Source organism: Temnothorax nylanderi, unplaced genomic scaffold (genome assembly GCF_030848795.1).
Source record: "Temnothorax nylanderi isolate EJ_2023f unplaced genomic scaffold, tnyl_v1.0 TNYL_tig0030_pilon, whole genome shotgun sequence".
In the NCBI taxonomy this organism is placed as follows: Eukaryota; Metazoa; Arthropoda; class Insecta; order Hymenoptera; family Formicidae; genus Temnothorax; species Temnothorax nylanderi.
Window position 1 is genome coordinate 645,572 of NW_027249092.1, and position 27,892 is coordinate 673,463.

The window sequence follows — 27,892 nt, forward strand, 5'->3', positions numbered from 1 at the left end:
TGGGGGCGTAAAAGGGGGACGGAAAGGGGACTGAAAGGCCGCCTCATCATCCGTCAACTGTCAAACGTCCAACCAATCCTGCAGAACCAAGAACCAAGCAACCACCCACGGGGCCTCAAGGGTAAATTACACCTAGCCTTCTATCCAATCTCGCCTCTTCCTTCTTCGCTCTTTCTCTCTTCTTTCCTTTTACTTTACCTATCAAAGTATTCGGAAAATTTTTGTTCTCTTCACAATTTTCTATTTATAATGCAAATCAACACAATATTCAAATATAAGAAATTATCTACTTGTTATTTATTTATAAAAACAAATTTACATTTTGTAGATAAAAAAAAAAGAGAGAAAGAGGGAGAAAAAAAAGAAAGAAAGAGAAAGAGAGAGAAAACAGACAGAACAGTAAAAAATTATAAATAAATTAAAGGAGAATAACAAACAGTAATGATAAAATAAATAACTATATCGTGAGATATGCACACGCTAATTTAAGCAAAAGTTTATTACACACAGAACAGATTTTTTTATCAAGAAATTTTTTGAAATTTTTTATTGCATAATCTCGTAAATATTCGAAATTTCTTCTGTCTAACTTGAAGAGATCAATATTTAGTAAATTTAAAAAATTATAAAGTTTCTTAGAAAGTTTCTTAAAGAAATAGCTTATATAGTAATTAATTCGTAAAAAAAAATTTGTGATGCTAAGAATTAATTGGGCAGCAAAGTTTTTTCAAAATATAAATAAAGTGTCATATGAATATGCAAAGTAGGGAATTAAACCTTGATCTAAACATTAATAAACATTGATTTGTCAATGTTTATACACTAATTCAATATATTACGAACAGGCTTTTTATTAGAACGGTATTTTCTAAATAAACGATTATTACATGGACGAGATAATACATACGAATATAACATATAAAAATACAAAATAAAAATTATGTCAACTTACCAATTGTTTGACTCTTCTTATTTTAAGCAGCAGTTGTTATTTTAAAACATTCAACTCACATTTCGAGTTTAAAAAGGTTCTTACGGTAATTAACATTTTGACGTATTTAATTTTGTATTGTAATGGAGTGATAAAAATAACTTAGTCGTGTTGTATGCGTACGTAGAAAATGCTAATGGATGAAGCAAGGAGGAAATAGATAAGTAAGTCGAGAATGGTCAAGAAAAAGCTCATGTTGTGATACGATTGCCAATAACATACTGCTATTAATTATATTTATATGCAATAAGCGATAAATTTTCCGATGCGATACAAGAAACCAGTTTAGGCCACGGAGTGGTCAGTGATTACAAATATCTTTCGCACGTGTCGATTTCTGCACCGAAATACATCGATAGAGTAGACGCAAAGAATTATTGACAGATTTATTAGTTTCAAAGTGTTTCATACGATATTGTGTATTATCAATGCCGTTTGAATATGTCACAGAAATTTTAACACAGATGTAATGAAAAATGTCTGGTAAAAAAACTTATTATAATTCGAAGAGAGTTCAATAGCACAGGAACCAGATAATATCGCAAAAGGCAGATATATTAATTTTCACAAAACAAAAGTCGGACGTTCACGGACGGAAGCGTAAGGCCACAATTGTCCGAAATCACGATGGAGCAGAAGTTTGACGCGCGAGAGTAATGACATCCGGTATCTGTTGCTAACTTGAAACTGACAACGAAAAAAAACTCGTAATCCGCGATAATTGTAGTAATATCCCTTTTTTGGAAATTGCAACGGAATGGATATTATTAGGAAAGAGGAACGGACCGCGATCGAGTAAGTTAACGGATCGAGACGCGCAGAAACACTGCCAGGATTATGAAGTGCGATGTTGATGGCAAGCAGCGCCGCTGAAGGAGGAAGGAGTGCGCGCGGGAAACACACCACGCGCACCTATACGATCTGCCGGATGCCGCAAGACATACAAGCATTCACGTCTACTTATCGCCACATATCGTCGAGCGTCAAAGCTAGGGTACGCCTTGGAATATTTTCTAACGATAAAAATCACCAACCATTAATTTTCATGATAGCCACTACACAAAATTGAAAGCTATATTATCCCCAAAAATACAAATATCTTTTTTTTTAGTTTTCATACAATTTAACGTTAAGTATGTTCTATAAAATATATGTTCTATAAAAATTAATCTTCACAAATAATTATATTTTTAAAAAACATTGCTTTTTCGATAAAAATTCTTATATAATTTTTTATTTTACTTACAACGTTCTCTAAATAAAAATTTTTTGTTTTAATAAAAATTAATATTTTTAATAAAACGGGCGGTAATGTGTTTATATCATAATAATATGAAGGGAATATTATTTAATATATTAAAGAACAAAAAACGTAGAAAAATAATTATAACACAAATATGTTGCAAACTAACAACTTTTCTTTCTGATATTTGAGCGGAAATATAACTTTCCTGTCTATTACAATACCTTAACCGAATTGCGGCGCGTTTTTAGTAGTTCCGCAATTTTCATCGTAGACTATATATATCCGCAATTACTTTGATGGCGAGGAAAGCTTTTAACGTAGCCCACCATGACCGCCGACGAACGAATCAAACATAGCTTACTAACATGTACGAAGCTACTAGCCATGTTGAGGAGGGAAGCCGAAGTAATACCTGGGACGTGGACGTAACGTAATGTATCGCCGCAGGAACAAGCGTGTTACAATGGTAACGCGTTCTGTCACGGCACGTGATATACTACATGGTGATGTAGACTAGAAACGCCCATGCGTATAGTCGTAAGGTCCGAAAATACTTAATCAGCGATTTTTCTTTCTATCTTTTCACAAAAGAAAAAGGTATTATAAAAAAATTTATTTTATTTTTAATATTTTACGAGCTTTTTTTATTAATTCGGTAAATATATGTAACAATATATAATTTATTAGAAAATTTAATAACCTATAGTATGAAAATTTTAAAAAATGTAATAGAAAATATGGAAATAGAAAATAATGTAAACAGATCAAACAACGTATATATATTTAATCAAAATGTTATTCAAATTGAGCTCATGTTAGTATAATTCAATTATCGTACATCAGGCTCTATTTTACTTTGTAATCACACACAACGCGTATCCCTATATAAGGAATTAAAGTTACTTAACTTTGCAAACTAAAGTTGTACATAAAATCGATTCCTCTACCATATCGAATAGATTTCAATTATAGTTCTTAGATTCCAGAAATCATCCAGAAATTCATAGAAAGAAATTACATTTCTCATCAAGGTTCGACGTTAAGTCTCGCGAAGCCAGAACAGAATCGATGTTTATTTCCATCCACATGTGTGTGTGTGTGTTTGTGTGTGTGTGTGTGTGTGTGCAGGTAGAAATCGCCACGTGAAATCGTGTAGTTGATAGTAGCAATTACAAATCGCGTGATTTGTGGTCGTAACTCGTCGCGACGGCGGCGTCGTGACGCTCCCAGGTTACCTGCAGGTGGCCGGCACGAAGTTACCTTCGCCTTCAGCACGGCATTGCTTTTTGAATGACGGAATATTACATCGGGTTTTACATCCCCTCGCGAAATTAGTGATGTTTTCGTCCATATAGCAAACTCTATCATATATCAGAAACTGGCAATTTGAAATATAGTTTCTAAATTGGATTCGGAAAGTATATTTGAACTTTTTTTAAATTTTTACTTTGATGACACTTTGTATCTACTGGCAAACTTATTTTTAATCTTATGGAAACTTTTAATTGTGAAACAAATATTATTTACAGACCAACTTTTAAAAATGCGACGATATTTTTCGTATTAATTTCGAGGAACCACATAATGCGTGACGTTTAAAAGAAAGTAGTCCCGTAATATTTCGTTTCATTAGTAATTTAAAACACGATCAGTGGCGCAGTGTCGACAATTCAGCCGGCAGGAGTCGACACGTGGCGGATTTAGAAAGTCACGAACCGACTGCGACCGTCGCCGACACTCAATTTATTCGCTGCCGCCGAACTCGTTCGGCCACTAATTGAAAAGCGGACAAATTAACACAGTGAACGGATCGTGACAATTTATAATACCATGTCTACAACAATAGATAAACGAATGCAATATAAGCCGAGACATAAATACCGATTATTAATGATGATGGATAAAGAGAATTAACCGATTGGAATTCGTGATAAATTCGCAGTGTCTCTATTATAACTTCTCAACGCGTGAAAAAATTAGAACAAATGTTTTTATCTTTAAGAACGATCTTAGAGAAAAGAAGATTTGAATTACGCTCTATTTCATTTTATATTAATTTAATATTACGTTTTACATACCATTTTAATTAGAAATTATATCAAGATTATATCATTAAATGCTTGGATGCGTTATTACTTTTTTTCTATCGCGTATTACTTTCAATATCTCAGATATTTATAGAAATAAAATCATACATTAAAAATGTATTTTACTATATATAAACTATATATAAACTATATCACACCATGTAGTAAACTGTTACGTGTTACAAACATTTACTAAAATGCAGAAACAGAAATTCCAACAATTCAAAATTGTTGACGTGTAGTATGAGAAAAGTGACTCGACACAGTTCGAAGAAATCATCCCTAAGTTCTACGAATGTGGAGCTGATACGAGCCGTGTAACAAATACAAACGATTATTATCGAGCCCCATTTGAAGGGGAGACAGTAATTATAATGATTATATTGGAGTTGGGTGGTACGCGGCCGTCGAGGAATAAATTACAGGTTTGCTTGCTGTGTGCGGTCGACATAGCACCATAGGTTCGTTCGATAGATGCGTATCACAGTGTTTCATGCGACAGAGAGCGCCACTGCAACTGCCGGTTTCCGCAATTTCTTATCGCCGCTAATATGGCCGTCACATGAGTTAGAATCTCGAAACTCGGACCCGATTCTTAAAAAATTAAAAAATCGTGCATTTGCCTCGCGGTGAAAGGCGGCACTGCGAATTGCGGACGGTGTCAAGGTCTTATTACAATCTTAAAAAAAATTAGACACTATCGCACCTGGATCATGAAATGATTCATTGAATGGTAATAGCTAACAATTAATAACTTCAGCGAAGCAACTTGAGTATATGGATCAATTATTATTCAATTTAAACCTACAAATTATGGGCGTTATAAAATACGAGTTATGTAAAACTTAATAGACGAGAGCGATGACTCTTCCCAAAAATTTATGACAATTCTTTACGAAAAATAAGAGCATTCCTTAATGTTTTTACATATTTTATATTACCACTTTTATCTATCATCATCATGATTTTATATTTAAAAAAAGACGGTGATCTCCATACAAATTTCCTAAATGCCTCTATTTATTAAAAGATTATTATTTTCGCTATGCAATATTCTTACATATCTCTTTTTGCATATATTGTTACAGTCATATTTCATTTTTCATGATTTTCATGATCATTATAATGTTTTAATGTATTTCTTTTTCTCTCATATATCTTCATATTTAAATTTCAGTATAGTATACGTAAACGTTTCATATTTCTCTTCTCTTTTTCTATATTTATTATTTGATGCTTCCGTATTCCTTCACTTCTATCTATTCAATCCTCCTTCCTCTTCTTCTTCGCAAAATGCTCCACAGTCCACTTCTTCATTCTCAATTTTCTTGCTCTTATCGTCTTTCGTCTGTATCCTTCTTCACACTTTTCTTGTTTGTGACACCATCTTTCTCCTCCACTCCATTCTTCCTTTGCGAGGCGCACCGAGTACAGCGATACATGCGATTTTCTTCTCCTCGTCTTCCTTCTTATGCCTCTCTTCTCACTGTGGTGAAGATTGTCGCGCGATTAGTGTAGGCTCCGATGTCACGTGGAAGATGCATTGCCCTCGTGCCTTGGACCGCATTATATGTATCCGCGGTGTATGCATATCTACCGCGGCTTATACGGGCATCGTTTATATACGGTAACGCTGTAAGTGTATAATCGCCGATCGCATTTGCTTGCACTTTACGTCAAGCCACTGCACCTTGCATGTCACCAAGCATCAACGATGTGACGTATCCCGTGTAAACGAAGCGATATGTTGTAGTGACATGTGACATGTCATTTCGAGCGATAAACGCGATCATTACTACAGTTGTCCATGCTGAGTATTACGTTTGATCTATTAAAGTAATTGTTCTCGTAGTATTTTCAAATTGTATTTGCTGCATCGAAATATAATAATTTTCAATAATTATGGTATATTTTTAAAATAAAATATACCTATCATTTTATTATAGATATATAGATTTTCATACGTAATGGAATATTCAGTAGATGTGATATTTAGAAAAAAAAAGAAAGGCATATTATCGAAGAAGACATTTGTATGGTAAAACGATGACATTTCTAACGATACTGTCGATTATGAATATTGTGAGTTTCATTCTTTAAAATCAGTTTCACTTTTTGAGAGTACTGATTTAGAAATGTTAAAAGATTCCGACACCTGCGTCCAGAGCCACGCTTGTCCCTTTTTCCCCTTTGTCCCTTTGGTCAAATGTCCCTGCCGTGCCGAATCAATTCGATTAACACTAGAACAACCAGCGTTATTTTGGTATATGTATAGACATCCAAGTATACAGAACTTCCTATATACAGAAAATTAGTATGGTTGATGGAAAATAAATTGGCATGTATTATCATTTTTTTATCTCGGCAAAAGTCAATATAAATTTTAAAATAATTCCAACAAAAGCACTTTAATAATTTCTACAATTTAAAACAAAAAAATTGAAATCCATCATTTTGATGGAGTTGATTGTTCTAGTGTTAACAGATCAGATAGAACATTTATAAATTCTGTCCCGTAAAAATGAGTTGAAAAAATTATCATACAACATAGAGTACTTGACATATTTTCTGTAATATGCTATTTAATCGCATTTACTATCCACATGTCAATTGTTACAAAGGTGCACAATGCATATTTTATATTTTTCTTTTTTTCTCTATTATTGTAGAATGTAAAATTCTAAATAAAATATAAAAGTATCAACTGTATAAAACTGCAGGATAATGCATCGTGAACCCGACCATCCGATGATTCACTGTTGCTCGTTACTCAAGCAGCTTTTTACTTTAATCATATTAATGAAGCATTTAATCTTGCTGCGTGTTTTACAAGCCGCCGGGTGTGTGGGCCTATCCTGATTTCGTTGTTGACGAGAATTTCTCAGCACTGCTTTTGTGGGCATCTTTCTAACCTTCAGTCGTATTCGCTATATGCCTCTCTCTTACTCTCATATTATTCATCCTTTCTTGTCCATTTCTAACTTATTGTTTTATTTTTCATCCTCCAGCAACGCGTTCGCTAATAAGTCTCCCTTAAACCTCCATTTACACCTTTACTGTGATACTTGCAGGCTCAGATCATTAATTGCTCAGATATTACAATGATATATTGTAATGCAATGTAATACATGTACTTATGCTCGTGATATATTTATGTGCGTAAAATAATTATCAAATTTGTGTGCGATTCTTTCATATCATTATCACATATCATTGCGATCATTATGTTCTCAGTGCTTGTATTATCCGATAAAATAAAAATGTTTGCAATAAAATATGTGATAATCAACTTAATTAAAACGACTAACTAATTAAAAATAAATATAATAAACCAAGACATTTTTAACTTTGATATTTTTCTGCGTCTTTAAATTTAATATATTATCTATTTGGTATCTATCTCGATCCACTCATGGTACACTCATCTAAAGATAATGAGTTTTATTTTTATATAAATATATCATTTTAATTTTAGTCTTACAAGTATTATATTATAGCACAAAAAGAATTTGATCTTCTTATAATGTTTATTATATTGTTATATCCGAGAGCTGTTCATAAATTCACTCATTTGAAAAAAAAAACACATTTGCGTAAATAAGAGAAATTGATTAAACAATTTAACAATTTAATGTGGAATTGAATGTAACGCAACAAAGCGCTATACAACGTGAAATATGAAAATTAATCAATTATAGAAGCCGTTTTATACACAACACGAAAATCGGGCCAGCTCAAATTTCAAAATGTCGTCTGATTTATCATCTGACAGTTCTTAGGACGATCTTTTTTTTGCTTAGTATCGATCGGGCATATCGGATTAGAAATTTGTAGCAGGACATAGGGATGAAATACAGGGACGTAACATTATATTTACTGTATGCATATATGCACAGCAGAATTTAAATAATATTAATAAGTATTTTTAAAAAGCAGAAAGTGACACAATAAAACATGGAATTCTATGCTTATTATTTCATTCGCGCAAAGCACGAAAATTTAACAAAGTTATGATAAATAAATTGCTTACATCATACCAAGCAAGTTGCATGCTCCACAAGGCTTGAGGCGTTGCAACGTCACTTACCTGAAACAATAAATTACATGCTGTTAGATATGGATTGTTAGATATGGATTGTACACATGTATACATATGTGCATACGGATATTCTGTTAATACTCGATACATTGTTTAATTTTGTACACTTCTATATCCTTATATCCTACATATCCGTGTATTTATACGCATGATTTATAGTCTGCTATTTTGTATCAGAATTTATAGATATCAATGCAATTTTTAATCACATTATACAAAAAAAATATTATACATGATTGTTTTATACACAAATATCATTATAAGATTCAGGTATAACATTCATTTGAACTTGACAGCTATTTTGATAAAATATAATACGACATTAACCGTAATTTATAGACATTACAACCAATAAATAATACATAAAAAATACGATATAATTATGACTTAATAAAAAATTAGAAAATTGTCAAAATCATTTACCGGTTGAATCGAAATATATTCATCCAAATATGTGCGTGATAAGATCACGGCATAATGACAACGGTGTCTGGAGCACGGTCCAACATCTCTTTACATTCTTATTGGCTGATACTCAGCATCCGCGCGCACATTTATTGGTCTCAACCGACACGTGGTGTCATCCACTGAACACTTCGCTATCCCTAAACGTGCCCACAGGATAACGCGCACAGTTAGACACCATCAAAATTTGAATATTTTTCAAATTTTAATCACGTTCACTAATTTCTATCAAATTTCTGACGCGCGGTTCCATTTGATCGATAATTATGGAGTAACGAATTCATATGACATAATGCAATGGGCGCGATCAGCAGAATAATTTCAGGCGAAAGATGTGTATAAAAGGCGGAGAGAGTGAAAAAGGAAAAAAGGAGCGGCACGAGACAGAGTGGAGACACCACATAAACCTTTCAGTCCGCAAGCCACCACATAAATATAATAGAGAAGGTAAGGCCTCGTGATGGTCGGCCGGCATTGCCCGCCGAACCGTCACGGACTCAGCACGTCGTACAGGAAGGGGGAATTTGCGCGGGGTGGGGTGAGATGGGTGGACGTGTCAGAGACAAAGTGGAGGCCGCGCGGGGTCGAAGGGGGCATCGGTGGCCGACTCCTCTCTCTACGCCGCGCAATACACAGCGGCGTGAAACACGGGGAAACGGCACGAATGATCGATGGGATTCTGCGCCGTTGCAGGCATAGCACAGGTACATAGACATATCCCCACTCTTCTTACCACTCACACACAAGAAAAGCAGTAGGAAACCCCCTCGCCCTTCTTGGACATTGACGGGCGGCTACGCCGCCTGGTGGGCACGGTGCACGTGGTTCCCGTGAGAAGTTTGAAGCATAATCTCGTAGATGGCGCGCTATACGTTCGGTGCTGAAAGCGCCATCTTACAGCACATCGATGAACATTGTCGGCATAAAAAACCAATCTGATTGAAAAGTCGATAAGTCGGTAAAAAAGAAAAGTGCTACATGTCTATGATATAAATTATATGATATAAGTATATATTAATGAGATAATTCACATATGCATTAGTAATAGAGATAAATACATAATAAACGGATAACTTGAAAAAAAATTAATTAATTAATTAAAAAAGAAGTATATGTATACACTTATTACTGCACTTGCCTATCCAGAAAGAAAAACAATAAAACATTATTTTCTATTACTTTAGAAAATTAGATGATTATCTTTATATATGACTTAAAAATTTGGAACACTTTGAATTAGACTCGAAAGCCAATAAAAAAAACATTTAAAAAATATTCCACTTAAAAAACCAAAGATTACTTTAATAGTTTCAAAAAGGGTAAACACTGTTTCTATAATGATATAAATATTTTTCCCATAAAATTTTTCATCTAAAATTTGAGTTAATAAATATAAATCAGAAAATAAATTAATATAGATGAAAAGTTTAGATAAATTAGACGCGCGTGCGATGTTATTGATCTATAAAGAACATAACGCTATATATTTTATAAATTTTATGAAACTTGAGCAATTCGTACTGGCTTATCAATATTAATATGTTTACACGGTGCATTTGTTATTTGTTGATGCATGTCACAACACATAAACTTAATTGTCACATTGTCAAATCATGCACGATCGGCTGCCGTGCATGCGTGAAGTAATGCAGCTACCTCCCTGCTAGAACTGATCAGGTTAGGTGATTTGTTGAAACCTCAAGGTGAAACTTAGTTACGCGACACCTCACGCGCACGTGCCCATAAACTGCGAACGCGTGAAGCATTCGTGAAATGCAACCATCAAGACCACCCATATCTTGGAGCCCCTTCTGCACGCCCATTGACGTGAGTATTGCTTTCATGATCGCGCGCACAGATAAAAATTATTGAATGAAAGAAAACTCGTTCAACAAGAAAAAGCTGATGCTATGATGATATTAATAGAATGAATAATTATACAATTTTATTTGCATGTTCAAACTCCATAACGTGATATAATGGAAGAAAAATTTAGTCTGTCGGTGATATATAGTATTATAGCAAGGACAGAATGCGTGATACTTGTGAAGTATTTTATACGCTTTAAAGTATTGTAAAAGATATTAATCATACTGAAAGCAGCATGATTAATGTCGTTATTTATGTGTTGGATAATATTCTTCAACAGAAAATGAAAATAAGAAATCAGATGTCGTGGTGTTTCAGGGGACATAAGCATCATATAATTAGTTGCACTCGGTTTCACAGCGGGTATCGCGCCTCCAAGGGTATTGTACTTTATATCACGAAAGTAGCGCGAAGCACGGTAAAGCAATTGATCAATATAGCGCCAACAATCCCTTGTAGCTACCCCTCCGCAGCTTCCAAGCTCCGTCTGCCCCTTCCTCCGCCTTCTTTCGTCCAAGTCCCAACGGCGCGGAGAGAACGCACCCCCATAACAAGTTTCTTACTCATCTTTTTCGTTCAATAACTCTCCATCCAAGATGGCCACCGCGGTCGTCCCTCATTGGCTGGGGGAAGGGTCGCAGGGGTCTGTACGGGGTTTGGGTGGTTGACCCGTAGTGGTGCGGTGCGGGACGCAGGAGGGGGTTGGAAGCAGTGACGCTATCTATCTTCCGTTGCCTTGGCTCGGCGTAACATAAGGCAAGATAAATTGCGGGATCTCCCGGGTTCTTGAACCTTTCTGGCAAATTGCATAAGAATATCCACCCTCCACCCCACAGGCTGCCTCTTCTCTGCTCCTCCCCCCTGACTGCCCCCGCGGCTCCAATGGAATTGGAATTAACTCGAATAAATCACCTCCGCGCGGCTCTGTACGGATACGCAAGAGCTTCGGCCGTGTTTCCGCTCCACGAAGTTAAAATTTCTTTTAGTACAATACAATGTTATAGTATTACAAACATTCATATTTTTTAGATCTTTTACAATGAAGACGAAATAAAATGTAAAATTTCGTTAAATAGAAACAACAAATGTTATTTAAATATTATAACATTTTTCTCTTTTTATAGTTTACAGTTATAGTAAAATTTTGTTTTGGCAAAAATTTTAAAAATATAATTATAATATTTGTTTCAAGAAATTGTTAACTTCATTAATTTTATCACAAATTTTTTGTGTAAAATTTCCTGATTAATATATCTACTAAAAGTTTTAATTGTATTCTTTATATATCTCCAAAAATCATTACACAGTAAATATGTATAAGTACAATCATGAAGGCATCGCATAAATTGAAGATCGCAATATTAAATATTATTTATCCTAGGAAGTTTATAAAACATTGATATTAGTGTGAAAATGAACGAAACAGAAGACACAATATGATATTACGCTTAGCACTATACATTATATGCCTTCATATCAGAAATTTTGAAATCGAATGTTTCATATACCCGCATCATCACTGTATATCATAGCTTAAAGCTATGTTTAATTGGTACATGTTAATGACATATGTAATAAATTAAACGTTATATTGAAAAATAAAGAATAACTCATTAATTTCTGGTTATTAAACCAATTTGTAAAATAGTGTTTTTAAAAAATTTATAAATTTTTTAATTAATTAAGATTGAATAAATACAACATCTGGATTGATGTGTTGGATTCGAAAATATCTTTAAACGTGGAGACATATACTATACTGTACGTGTGCGCGCGCACATCATGGCCGATTGATCAGAAGAACGTATCTGTTGCGTAAAATTGATAGGAATAATCTAATTTATATAGCGTCATATTCAGATTTATTCTTTAAGTTTTATTTTCTAAATATCTCATGTGGAAGCTCTGTTTTGTTAGTAAATAATACGTAATCGCGTAAAAGATAATATATGATATTACTCGTAAATCGTTTTGGTATACAGAATTATTCAAAGCGCACTGATAAGAAATGTTAGGCACGAGCCAACGAGGCATAAACCAAATCCGCCTCTTCAGTCAATATCCTAATACGGTTTATCTCGAGCTATTATCTACTTCATTTGTCACAATTACGGGGCTCGTAACCCTTTTGCGCGCATGCTTGTTGCGATATCTCGATCGCATGCCATCAGCATGACAGTTCCCCTCTTACTCAGACTGAGAACCGAAGAGGGGAAGTGGCTGGTTATCACTGCCTGCCGGCTGGCTGGCTGGCTGACTCTCCGTATCGTTTTCCGTGTACTGCGGCAGGTCAGTAAATCCGAAAACGAGCTTTACGATTTGTTTACTCCGTACTGGGTTATGGGACCCGGTTATATAGCCGTAGGTATGCGCGCGGGCTATGTGATCGCGGCCATAAACGCGTCTGTTATGCGCTCGTAAACCGTGAGAGCCCCACTCAACGTTCGGCGCTATAGCGGTGTTTCCCCTTCTGCGGTCGAGCCTCGTAAAACACTTGTTTTACGATTGCTGCCTATCGTTGACGATGCTGCCACCGTTCGCGTGGTGAAAGTATTCAATGTGTTATCTGGATCGTCATTCTATCCCGTTTCTCGATCCTTTCCCTTTCCATTCTCATGCTCAATAGGGTCTGAACTGTCTGAAGGACATCGACACACATATGCTCGACCTTGATGATGGGCAAGGCTATTAGGGCAACTTTTATTGCGTATCCCTATAACTCGTGCTAAATTTTTATAGGTATATTAAAATCTAACTGCAATCTAAAAAAGGTAGATTTGTTTCATTAATATATTAGATTGATTCCTTATAAATCAATAAATAAATTGGAGTTAAATTCTTTTTATTAACTAGGCATATATTTATAAGTCTATAAGAGAAAGAATTAAACAAAATGAGTCTTTTGGGTATGCATATTCGTTGCATGTGCCGACAGTTTTCTCCCGCAAATAAAGTTGCACTTTATTAGAATTATTTCGTACCATCTTATCGTCTATTTGAGCTATCGTCTGGCAGACAGAATTCTCATTGATACATCAAGACCAGTAATTCATTTCGTATGTTCCGTACAAACATGCAAATCGCATCGTAGAGTAATGGTTTCGTGTCACGATCAGCGCGCCTCTAGCGGTCGACGTTTTATCGACGACTGCTCTATCGGTGATGACGCGACGCTTTCTCTACGTCACGGAGTTGACGTCATCAGCGGTATAGAAAAGGAGCGACGACAGAGTGGATGTGACGTAACTGGATCTAAAGGGAGAGAAAGAGACGGGTTGCGCCAGCCATGCTGGTGTAGGTAGGGGAAGGAAGAAAAGGGAGCCATTATAGAAGGGGCGCGACTAGGCTGAATCCTCCCCACCGGCCTGGTCGGCCCACCGAGGAAACAGCTGTCAGCTGCGTGGAGTTGCGGACCCGCAACTCTCACCCACCAACCCTCCTACATTCTATTCCGTGTGCATGTGTGCGTTAGTACATGTGTCCTGTGTCCCAACCTAAACTCATCCAGGCACAGAATCAGCCGGGCTGCCACCCACCCCTGATGTTAAAATATTCTGGTGGGCGAGCGAGCGAGCGAGCGAGTGAGCGCGAGCGCGCGCGGGACGGGAATAGCTCGGGAGAATTATGGCCGCCTCCGAGAATCAAATAACTCTTTAATCCGCGGGCACGTGTACGTTGCTCACGCTTCTTTCTACCGTATGTCGTTGGTCTCGCTTCCGCTCTCTTGCGCACGTTGTAATTTTCTCGTCGCTGTCATTGATCCGATTATCCACGATCGATGACACGTTAGCACTTACGTCAAATTATTGATTTGAAAGTTTTTTGCAACTTTTAAAAAGAAATTTATTAGTTTTAGTTTTTGTGGTAAGAAACAAATATTTTTATGATAAAGCTACCTAAGAATAATAAAACTAGAATATATAATAAACAAAATTGTTAGCTATTAAGTTCATATTTGTTAATATATAATATCATTTATATATCATCTATATACACATATAATACACATATTGAAGTGAAATGCAAAAAAGAATTTATAGAAATAAAAGAGATTGTTGGTAAAACAGATTCCGTGTTGAATATTATATCAATTTGATTATTATTGAAAATCAGTAATTTTTAAATAGATCATGTAATTTTAATAGAGAAATTGTATTAGATAATATAAATACATTTTAAGATTATATTACATAAACGACTGATTTTAAATCAAACAATTTATTACAATATATGTAAATTAAAGTGCGAACGAGAGAGAGGGAGAGAGAAAGAGAGAAAGAGAGAGAGAAATAGAAAATTATGATTCAATGTAAAATTGCAAGGTTAATAAACTCTACCATATTTGTTAAGAGAAGATAAGAATTTTGTTGAATGCGTGTGTAATGATGCACTCGAATGTAATTAAAATGCACGATGTGTGTTTTTCTCGTTTATGCGGAAATCACGAGTAAGTACATCCCTCATGGCGTGTATGCACGCAGATTAAATATCGGACAATCGTTTACATGTAAGAACACACGCATTTGCAAGGGGCGGCAGGAAGATATATCGTTCCGCTAATTTGTTCTTCGTGAGCAAATCCATTATTAGGCGGAACACGAACTTTTGTGACTAATTGTAAGTAACGTGTGCATGCTTGAGCGACTATTACAGAAACTTGTATCAAACATGCTTCCCCACACGTGAGAAAATTGAACTATTGCGCCAAGCAATTTAATTAAATTTGGCATACAATAAAAGACATTTTGTAGTTTTCTGATGGAAACAATTTTTTAAATCGTGTTACGTGTGTTCCAACGTAGACAATATTTAAAAATATTTAAATAAGAAGTTTCAAGAACATATAAAAACAAATCTTTCACATTCTTATTTATTATTATTATTATGATAAAAGTTTAAATTAAAATATATAATCATAGAATTATTTAATATTGAAACTGAAAACATTTTAATAAAAATATTTTCAACTTAATTTTGAATACAGTAAAACAGATTTACTTTTGAAGACACGTACAAGCGCGTTTGTACGTGTATGCGTACAAAGCGGAGCCACAGTAAAAAAAGGAACAGTATTTATTACATGGGTGTAAAATAGGTATACGTAGCACAAAAAAGTTTTTGCCATTATAGGAGGATAAATATGTCCTAGAATTAGAAGACGAACAAAAGTTCCGAAAAGGACATCCTTTGGTGAGTGGTCCCTTCTCAATGCAAGATTTAAGAATCACAAAGCAGGAAGCAGACCACAACTTAAACTGTAAAACCATCAATTCAGTTCTGATTTTTTTCGCCTACAGACATGTGTAAAAAATCAACGTAAAAAAGAATCAATGTTACATACAATGTTACAACATTCTGTATATTCAATGTGAAATATTCGATTCTGGAAGACTGTGCATTTATATAATATTCTTTTTCTATTGATTATATTTATTTCTAAATAATCTTATTGATTATTGTGAACAATTTCAGAATTCAGTAAAATTCAATAAAATTACACGAATACTGTCTAAATCAGAATTTCGAAAGGAAAGAATTTCGCTCCGTGGCCATTGGTCTCGCCAAGGTCGGGCAAGTACGTAGTCATAAGTGGACGTGGACAACAGTCGGTCATCGGTGGGGCTATAAATCGGCGGGTGACGTTTTTTGTCTGTACCGGAGATACTGGATAGAAAAAGGCGAAGAAGAAAAAAAGAGGCGTCGTAGCAAAAAACTCCAACATTCAGCTTGTTATAAGCGGACCCCGGTTAGGCAGACGCCAAGCAGGAGGATGACGTGGGGCCTAAAGGGGACCGAAGAAGGGAAAGAGGGACTAGAGGGAGATCCAGAAGGAACAATGCCTAAAGTCACCAGGAAGAATGTGGTCCGTCGGGCTACGAAAACGAACAGACTCACTCTGTCCGTTCCTCCATGGAAGACCATCGATACTCTTTGCAGCTCTTTTCTACTGGCGATAGAGAGAATTTAATGTATCGCTTAGCGTTACGATTTGTTCCTTAAAAATGTAATTTAATTTTACAAAAGTTGAAAAATTTAGCCAATTTTTAAAAGTTTTCCAAATAACTGTTGAATATTTGTAAAACCTTATATTTCTTGAATAGTCAAAATTTATATTACGCACATATTTCTAATAAAATTATAATTAAAGAGAACAATACAAATATTATTGAATTAAATATTGTAGATATTACTGCTTGAGATATAGTATATTATCTCTTTCTTCACTCTTCTACTCCAGAAAATCAATGCTGTCAAACGACTCTCGTCTACTAAGTTTTTCTATGTCGCAACTTGCGACTATGTGCTTACAATAAATCACGTTAAATCCTTATATATGCATTAATGTCGGCGATAATTATAATTCTTATGAAGCAATCAAGAAATATCCCAATTTATGATCAATTTCTTGTTAATGACAGTAAATGAAAAACGAATCTAGAAGAAAAAAACTAAAATTTATAGGCAACGCTGCTGGATGCTTCTATTATCGACGTATATAATCGCACAGATGTAATCTGACGATTTATTGCTAAACTGTATTTATGTCGAACATTTCATATGCATAAGCGGATCATAAAAATTAAATGTAAATAAAAATACGTGGTAATTAAGATTTTTATGTCATTTTCGATAAATTCGAAAATTACGTTTTTTTTTTCGATAACGCGAAAGATATTACGTGAAAAATAATGCGTCTGAAACAAATGTCTTTCGTGAAGAAACTAAAGTATTATACACACATACATACACTATAGGAATATTAACGATTTCAAAAATTATACCATTTTCTGACAGGAGATATATTTATTTCCGAAATAAACTTTATCTCCGGCGACAAACACTTTTGCTAGCAAACGAACAATTTATCGCGATATGGCTTGCCAGCTGCAAAAAGAAATTGCTTTTCTTTCGATTTTTCGCGCGTTTTTCTTATAACGCAACTTCGCTGTGATGCCCGGCCCCACCCCTTCCTTGTCGCCGAGAAAGTTTCCGCCGGTTGCGCAGCCGGCGCCTATGAGCACTCGCAGATAGGAAAAAGCGAGTTGGGTGGCTGTAAGACGGAGAAGAAGGAGGTGGTGGAGGTACGCGAATAATAAAAATCGGCCTCATAACTCACACCATGTGCCTCAGCGTGGGGTGGAAGAAAAGCAGAAGGGAGTGGGAGGGTTGCCTGAGCTTCTTATCTCAACGCTGGGGTGACATTAGCGCTACTACAGCAATTCTCTCTATACCGCTCTTCATGGCGTACCGTCTTCACTCACTGCTCACACTCTAATACTGATGTTATAAAGCAAAGAAATGTTAATATTAACAATGATTTACATAATAGGACAAAGATTTATCCAAAATATTGCGAAATGTCAACTTAATATGCGATATCAATATAAATATATCAATTTTAATAGCATTAAAAACTATTAATTTGTTTCTATATGTATATATATTTATTAACGAGCCTGGAAACTCGATATATATATAGACGAACAATTAAACAACCGCAATTCGCGGAACATCCGTTCGTACCGTGCAACGGATTCCGTTGCTGGCTCGTACATGATGAAGTGAAATGGGCCGGGCACTAATCGGCAATGGCCCGAAAGACTGGCGGACTATCGTAAACAACGTCGCTATAATGTACCCACGTGCTTTCACACACTCTTCGTTGCTCTCTTCATACGCGAACAAGGTAATCACAGTGTACAATAAATTATTTTCCGTTTACTATCGTTCGTTGTACTAGATACATGTATATGTGATACTTTCACAAACATCATTCGAAATCATCAAATCATGATATATCCATAAACACAACAGTATTATTTACAGTATATAGATAGGGCCGAAATATACGGTGTAATTAATTATTAATTCATAATCCAATAGATTATCAATTTTATTGTGTGTGCACAGTAAATGGAAAAGATAGACTTTATAAGTGTTTGAGAATTTATGAGAGGCAATAAAGCATGATCAGGTTGTTTAAATATGCGTTTGAAATTAAGAATCGTTTGCGAGGATTATCCGACAGAAAAGTGGAGAGTTGGAAACGCACCTCCCGGTAAACTCGGTGCGCAATAGTACATACTCGTCCGTCACTGCCGGTGAACGCGCACAAGCGCGTATTTCTAACGCGCTTGTACAGAGCAGAGATGAGTGAGTTGGGGCGTGCGGAGGTGGGACCGCGGGAGGCGGGAGGGGACACAGACAGGGGATGAGACACACGCGGAGAGTTATGACGCCGCACAATTAGCAGTTCGTGTGAGAGAGATCGATCGCCGCCGAGAACATACATCAACGATGTAAACTCAGGACGCGTATCGTCTCTACGCGTACATCCCGCGGATTCCGCGTAACAGTATGCGTATATGTAGATGCGCCGTTTCGCTATTTTCGTCGATTTAACCCCCGGATGCGCGCGCGCGCGCGCGCGAGCGCGCGCCGGCGAAGCGCCGCACCGCTTTGCCAGGGAATAATGCATTTTCGTTTTAGTTTAAATTGCAGCCAACGGTAGCGCAGCACGAAAATTGGACGTTTGTTTAGCACGCGTCGCGTCGGCCTGCGCCAGACGAGAGACGCCGTAGTGTTTTGTCAATAGCGGGAGATTTAGTTTTGGATAACGGCCCGTGTGTGTGCGCGCCTCGACGCGCGACGCGACGCTGCTAACGCCGACGGGGGCACCATCGATGGTCGCACCGATTCGTCATGTTATCGCTACTTCCGTTTATGCTTCATTAATTTTAATTAATTTCAATGTCGTTCGTTACCGCCGCTCGCGCTCTCCGAGCGTGATTAATTAAAGTCGGGGTATTATCAATGTTTTTAATTAATCCGTTGTAAATTGACTTTGTAAATTATGTTTGGAACCCACGAGCCGTTATCGGGATCTGAAGTTATGATTCGCTATTCAGCTCCGTTAGGAAACCGATATTTTCCGTTTACGTCATGCGCCACGCCGCCGTTAAGCCGAATATTTACTTTTAAAAGATTTCAGCTGCACAAGTGGTGGTAGTTGACTTGAAACCAGTTTTATAAACGGTACATATAGCTTTTCCGCTATTTACCGTTTATCTTTACGGCTGTTTGCTGATATTATTACTCGAGGTATAACTTCGACTTATTATTGACAAAACTGATTAACGTTTTTATATTGTAAACATTTATCTACAGAATATACAAATCTGTTTATGCTACGCTAAGGGCTCGATTTACGAAAGAAAATCGGGTATAACAATTTACATTATTATCAGCCTAGCATTTTCGTTAGCAGCAACAAAAACGATAAAAACGTTGCTAAATTACCTGCAGTTTTTCCACCTGACAAGGAAGCCCTCCATAGTAGCGTATAATTAGCTAAAAGACGAAGATTGTCTGCAGCCGCGTCGTCGTCAATCAAAGTAATTCACTTTCGCGCCACTTCAAGACGAAGTCATCTCTTCTCGAGCACTATGGACGGAAACTGTACGGCAGTATTTCTCGAGGGGCGCGTGCCACCGCGCTAAGTTACGAGGCGTTTATGAGCCATAAGCGATTCTACGGGCTAGATAGAGTTACTTAGAGGAGTTATTTCACTACTTTCAAGATGGAGAGAGTGGGACGGGCTAACTTTGATGCGTCTCGCAGCACCTCCGCTACGGATAGATCAGAAGGACCGCCTGCGACTGCCTGATTTACTATGGTGGACCGTACGTTCCTAGGGATCTCGTCTACCCTGCCTGCGGTACGACAGGATTTTGTGACGGGGGTAAAAGGGGGTCGGGCTAGGGCAGAGGGATAGGAAATCATGAGGTGGGGCTTGTGAAGAGCGGCTTTGCCGCTGACACACGCTGGAGCTTCCTACTCCAACGTGTCATCAATAGATACATGCCCTTATTTTACTATCATATTCCATACTTAATTAGAGAATTTTAACAATGAGAATCTGAAATAAATATGTCACATATCTCATGTAGGTTTTCGCTATGTATAATTCATTGCAATAAAAAGTGTTTAGAAAATTTAAAACTGAAATTAATTTAATTTCACATTTAATTCATATCAGAAGTATAACAATAAATGAGATGGACATGTATATTGCGCGGATAAATATTTTTAATGTAAAATGCTCCGTTTTTTATGCGAGCGATTATCCCTTGTTCAGGAAATTGCAACTTCTGGACAGAGTTTACGCTTAAACCATGAAAACCATACGCGTACAATCGTAAATTCTTGTCTACATGTTCGTAGTAGGTATACGTAGCTGCATTTCGCACTGCATTGCGATGCGTAAAACTTGAAATGCAACATTCCTGCATTTATGCGCGACATCTCTGGGATTTTTTTCAGGTATTTGTTCAAAACTATTCGTAAGTATTTATCTATATATATATGTTTAATTAAAGTTATTGTGATAAATCCAACTTATATTTCCTCATTAGTGATTGCGTTAATACCCACAATTTCAGAACTAATTAAAAAAAATAGAAACTTTATATAGGTACATATATAGGTAAATGTATTACACACAAATTTGTTACATATGCCTACATATGGTCAATTAGATGTTATTTCAGCCAGGTTTTGCCTTTTAGATCACGGTTATCTACTATGGAGAGCTTATGCAACAATAGTCCCTAGGGTGCGACCCTACAGTTCAAAAGTATGCGAACGTCGAGTGGCATAATTTTCCTTTATATTTTTTCCTTTTGATAGACTTTTTTACGCACCAGTGGATTCTTTTGGGAAAGGAATTAATAGCATTTTTATGCTAGCGCTGTTTCCTTCATGGTGACATGACTTATGAGGCTGTTTTTAGTCAAAAAGGTACAAACATATGCGACGTTTTGTGATAGGATTTTTTAAAAAGTGTTACAGAACATTAATTCGAAGGTTTGACTCGTGGATGAATACTTAATCGTTTGAAAATTTAAAGCATAAATAGTAGATATCACTAACATGATTCACAGAAGTCAAATTCAAATAAAATTTTCGATATTAATCAAGCGGCAGATATAAAATAGAGAAAGAAATATGCTATGTCATCTATCAATCGAAGCTGAGGAGTCCAAAATGATCATCGTAAAGAAGCATATATTTTAATTATAGTAATTGATTAATAATTAATCAAATTTAATTAAAATATGATACATAATTCTCATGATCTCTGTGTATATTTTATGTGTCGTCGTATAAATGTCGCGTGTCGTATAAATTATAATTATAATTTATATTATAAAATTTATTGACGGAAAGTTAACATTTTAATTGTTTCTATCTTTATCCACATTTATATCAGTGATTTGCTTTTGAGAGTTGCTATCACTAACGTTCGTAGGGGAGTCAAACGTGCGGTGAGGAGGGGATGACAAACGACATCATCGGCTGGCACGGCGCTACGATGGCGAAATCCATAACTGTCATCACTTCTAAACTAGATCTGGGAGAATTCAGATTGCCTCCCCGTTTCGCGTCGACAGGTTAGGAAATTCGTGAAACGTGCAGAGTGATTGAAGCGTGCATTTCACGATGCAATTAATAATAGATCTTAAATCAAGCTGAATAAACGAATCAATAAAGACACTTTTCGTAAAAGTAAAAGTTCTTTTCTTTTTTGTACTTATTAAAATAACACATTCCTAAATCATAATGTGAGAAAAAAATATATAGTTTCATTATATTTATTTTTAAATTAAAGAGTGGAAATATTACTCTTTACATAGGTAGATAAAAAAGTTTATCGACATTTTTATATAATTAAAGATTTTGTCGCTCAGATAGATAAGTCTTTGTGCCAGAAATACAAATTAATTCTGAATTCGTTTAATGATAGCCTAAGAACAGGTAAGAATTGGTCGGCCGAGAGGGTAATGGAACGCGACTGTCTGTACACTCGAAAGAGTGAGGAGGGTATAGTCAAGTGCGACCGCAAGGCCACAACCGCAGTGTGGGAAGTGAAACGAGCCGAGTGGCGTGGCTTTTAATGGAGTGAGGGAAACAACATTAAGTTAAGAGCAAAGCAGGGTGTGAGAATTACACGGAAATAACTGTAGCTGCCAGTAGAAGCGGCGCGAAAGGGAGTGGAGAATACGATTCATAAACCAGCAATTACCCTGTTGCCCATCCACAAAACAGCGCGCGATCTTCAAGATGTCGCACGATTATAATGTACTTCTCGAGTGTTGAAGCCAACAATTCAACATGCAAAACATCATATCATACTAATATTTCATTTTGCATTTATTTTAACCAATGACACGAAATATATGGTATAAAATTTATAATGCCGTGATATATATTTTGTACAATGTTCACATCTGTAAAAATTTAACTAACGATTTCACCTACATTAATCACGGTAAAGTTTAAAAATTGTAAATATGAGATATTACAAACACAAACGGCTTTTGTATTTACAAAGCACACTTATAAATTCTTTTCCTGATTTTATATATGTATAAAATTATAATTATTTGTTTAAATTATTATATTTATTATTTTCTTTTTGCAATAATAAAAATCTTGTTACTATTTTATTTATAAAAAATATAAAAGATATTGTATAACTAATAATAAACGGAACTTCGAAAGTATTGACAGAATAAGGGTTAGGAAGTTCTCGATGTATTACGCGGGGGATGCAATTTATCGAATGATAAATTTCAGAGAGATAGGATCGCGCGCGGTTAGATTAAACGACGATTCCTTCTCTTCGCCTCTTCTCGTTTCCACCACCTATTCCATCCACTGACTTCCCAAAGTAGTGAAATTAAATATAGGGGTCGAATTGCAGTCCACGGTAATATAAGCTTCTCTCCGTCTTCTTTTCCTTCCCTTTTTTATCTTCGTCCCAACATAAGAGAGTGTCTTTACTATTTTTATCTCTTGCTCTAGCTACTTTCTCTATCCTTATCTGCAACCGCAGACTTTTCTCTCCATCTTGACAAACACCTCCCTCTTGTATCTGAAAGCTACTAAGCTGGCGTCCCTCCGATTTAGATACTGATGCTATAGCTCACCAACCACTATCGTGCGAGAGGGACGCACAAAATAAGTTGGGTTCTAAAGCATAAATACACTTTTTTCAAATTGAGAACTTATAAAAGTTTACATATTATATATACATATATCAAATAATTGATATTAAATATTTAAATGTTTAAAAAATCTAAAAAGTACTTAATTAAAAATTTTGTTTTTTTACCTAAAGTTTAATGAATCCAGAAGTCAATACTTGTACTTGACATAAATAATATCTCGCATGAAGAGGAATGATGATATCTTATTCAGATTACGCGTAAAAAGTCCTATTTATCAAAAAAATCATTATTCTTATTTCGCATACCTATATCAAATATTTATATATCAGTTTAAATGTTTCTTATCTATCTTTCGTGTAACGTAAAAATATTAGAATAATTGCACGCTTAGACAGAGTATCTAAACGGATTAGCCGGAGAAAAGTTAAGTAGAGATTTTCTTCAAATTTATATCGGCTTTGCGCCGGTTTACAATTTTATGTTTTTCTTAGTGATGCGACTTTCTTTACGAGCCGAGCGAAACTTTGAGAATCCGCGAAGGTGATGGGACAGATAAGGCTAATTCCGGGTATTTCGCACCCCGCTGCGATACGTTGAAGCGCCGACCATGCCTCGGCAGAGACAAACCCCTTGCTACACAGCAGCCCCTATCGAGGGAGTAAAGGGCGGTGGCGGAGAGTGGACGAGTGTGTGGGTGAGTGGAGAGCAGGGCAGAGCAGCAGCGTGCTGCCCGCACCAGGCGCCCCTTCGCATATTTCACCGGGAATTTACGAGCCTCGATACGACAGGGAAATTGCAAGAATGGCGGAGTAATCTATCTCTCCTTGCCTCTATGGGCTCTCTCTTCTTTTCCCAGGTTCCCTTTCCCGAGCGCCCTTCTTCTCGCACACATATGTATAGACACATAGATACTTATATGTGCACTCACATACGCTTGGGAAAAGAAGGAAACTCCGAGTTTTTCCATATAGATAAAAAGAATTTGTCCTTCCATTTCAAGTCACTGTTATCTCCTAATTGTATTATTGCGATAAGAAACCGATCTGTTAGCTGCCACTATGAATTCTTGATAAATGCTAGCAATTTTCTTACTCGCGCACGAGTGCGCAAAAGAGAGAAAGAGAAAGAAAGAAAGAAAAAAGAAAAAAAGAGAGAAAAATCATTATATCCCTGATATAATGTAGAGTATATTATTAACAAGTTAATTAATTAAGAATAGATTACATAAATCATAAGGCAGTCAAAACAATAGCGTTTCAACCCTCCTATTGCGCAATAATTATGCGGAAGATTGCCACGACCATTCATCCGACTTGTTTTATCGCCATTTTCCATCCACATCTTTCACCTCGTAGGGGTGAATAACGGCCGATACGCATATGCTGCAATTACGGGGTATATATCAAACTTATTCGGAAGCACTCTTGAATGAGATTCAGAATTAACATAAGACAATAAATGACTTATAAACATTTGAAAGAATAAGCTTGAATATATTTACTTAAGTAAAACTTATCTTGATATTGTACAATTATCCTGCTTTGAAAATGTCTACATTTATCGGAACTTAATTGAAATGTAAAATTATGATTTGCCGAAAATTGTGCTACACTTGTTCACTCGCGGTTCACAATTATGTTCGCCGCGTTGTTTAAACTGTGAAAAGAGTCACGGCCGACATGTTGCTGGACACGATTATGTGTAATGTACCACGTTTTGTAGGGAGAAGGACACTCGTACTCAACGAGTCAGCACGGAGAGAGAGCGAGAGAGAGCGAGAGAGAGAGAGAGAGAGAGAGAGAGAGAGAGAGAGAGAGAGGGAGAGAGAGAGAGAGAGAGAGAGAGAGAGAGAGAAGGAGAGAGACATAGAGGGGGGAGAGTGAAGGGAGAGAATGAGTGGAGGCACCATAGGTAACTGTACTTGCTATACATGGATAATACATATACACGGAGGAAGAGAACCCCCTGTGTCACGGCTCGGTGTGTGCACCTATATCCACATAACGTACTGTATCGTACCCGCGGCCGGCGGCCAGTTTAATTTAACACAGCAGCTGTAATCCCATCCATTACGCTCGCGGTAATATACGATCGCTCGAGATTCATAGTCCGTTTTTTCACTAATTAACAGACGGGACAAATCGCTCCACCGATCCGCGCCCTCCCCCTCCTCCTCCTCCCTGCCACCCCTCACACCCCGCTGCCATCACTCTCTCCCGCCGCGCGCGCGGACTCTTCATTCTCTTTTCGTCCACCGATGAACGCATTGTTTCTTCACGCTCAAATTTACACACTGTTTCGCATAAATTCGAATGTGCTTCATTCGCGCTATTGGCTCGCAATCCGTCCGATTGTCAGATATCAAATTCCTTGCTTTTTTCCCCGCTGTCCCGAAATCATTACACCTGGCGCAAAAGGTTCCCTAATGATGATATATTCGTTGCGTTTGCTATACAGAATCGGCGCATGATATACGTGTAATTTCTCTTGTCGTCATTGAAGCGCTTTTTTGCAGTGCGGGTGTTAAACGGTAATTAAGAGAATCGATTGATCATTCTGCGCAAGCATCGCGATGGCAAGTACAACATGTTCGAAATGCTTGGAGTAGTAATAACTCTCTCGCCAATATGGGAGGTGTGACGAGTCTGCTGTGACACTTGTGCGTAAAAACACTTTAAAAGAGATAATTAACACGCATTCGTCAGAGAGGCTTTGGCCGATGAATCGAATACAAATGACACGTACGGAAGAATCAAGGGACTGCTCGATTAAAATGAATGAAGCAAGAAACAAAAAATTACGACATGAACATGAAAGTAGTAAGATAGAAAAACGAATTACTGTTAAAAATCATAATTTCAATTTATCAAATGCTTTTAAGATTTGAACATGCGTAGATTTTGATTAATAAAATCGATCAAACATAAAACGTTAAATATCTTTTCTTTAATATGATAAATATTCTTAATAAAAATGTATATTACATTTCGCGTATAGTATTAACACCAAAATGTTAACAATGTTATAAAGGATAGTTAAAAATCTTTCTGTTTTACGATTAGTATAAAGTTCCGGGATATGCTGCAACAAATGGCAAAGAAGAAAAACATCGAGTAAAGAAGATAGGTGAGTGCCATAGTAACGCGCAAAAGAGAAACGAGGGATAAACGGAGAAGATGAAAATGCGAAAAGCAGGGAGGAAGAGGAATGAGTTAAGAGAAGGGAGAGATGTGCCACGGTGGTTCTCGGTATAACACGAGGCGCTCTCTTGGACGTCGCGTCTGCGCATTCGTAGACAGGGTGAGCGGATTTAATTGGATGGACGCCATCTCGCGATGCTTAATTAACTAATTAATTTCACACAGTATAAAAACAAGAAGATACCGCTTGTCGACCTGTAATGACTCTGACGTTGCGATAGCTGCCATTCGCGGCTTATAAAGTTTCGCGTGTGAACAAAAAAAGAAAAAAGAAAATACAAAGATATGTTTACAAAGCCATAAATTTTATCGATAAATTTTTTTGTTAGCTTATATTGCATTACTGCGATAAATTTCAATGTAAACAAGTCAGCTCGATATACTCGACAGTCGACATAAAACGTCCATCTGCTAGATCCGCCATTTATCAACGACTTCGTATAAAATAAATCTCGAAATGTCCGCATGTGTAAGCTTGTCGCAGTTTTTACTATAGTCCATTTCTTGCAATTATCGCGAAATACACTAATAACTTGTCCGATGTGTTGCTTCGTATAAATAAATAACTGATGCGGTTATATAAATAAGTAGCATAAAAAATGACAAAACAAAGAAGAATGCCATTCCAACGTCTAACGCGATACTGAGGATAGCGTAAGGAACAAAAAGAAAATGGCCGAGGTAGACAAGATTTGCATTCCATAAAGCATATGCCCATGCCGCATGGAATAAGAAAGCTGCTTGCTCAGCACCGACGAGAATACGTACCCGATCTTAGGGTTAGAAAAACGGGATTAGAAAAACTCTACGAGCATAAGGGTTGAATGCGTTCATGGAAGTAAACTTAAAATGAAAAAACCGATAGAAAAAAAACGCATCTTTATCGTAAACCAGTTATGCTAAATATTATCGAATATAATAA

The 27,892-nt window shown here is 36.5% G+C and overlaps 1 protein-coding gene across 5 annotated transcripts in view; it reads right to left on the reverse strand.

Moving 5' to 3' along the window:
* The window catches only part of Antp (homeobox protein H90), a 107,436-nt gene that overhangs the window by 53,180 nt on the left and 26,364 nt on the right, over positions 1 to 27,892 (reverse strand). The window contains exon 2 of one of the 5 annotated variants that reach the window (XM_071702484.1): positions 8,362 to 8,411. The exons of 2 other annotated variants lie outside the window; for them this stretch is intronic. The gene's annotated coding sequence lies outside the window, so the exon portion shown is untranslated. Of the gene's footprint in view, positions 1 to 952; positions 1,801 to 8,354; positions 8,412 to 27,892 lie in introns of those variants that run through there. 2 more of the 5 variants (XM_071702482.1, XM_071702485.1) reach the window with 2 other exon arrangements.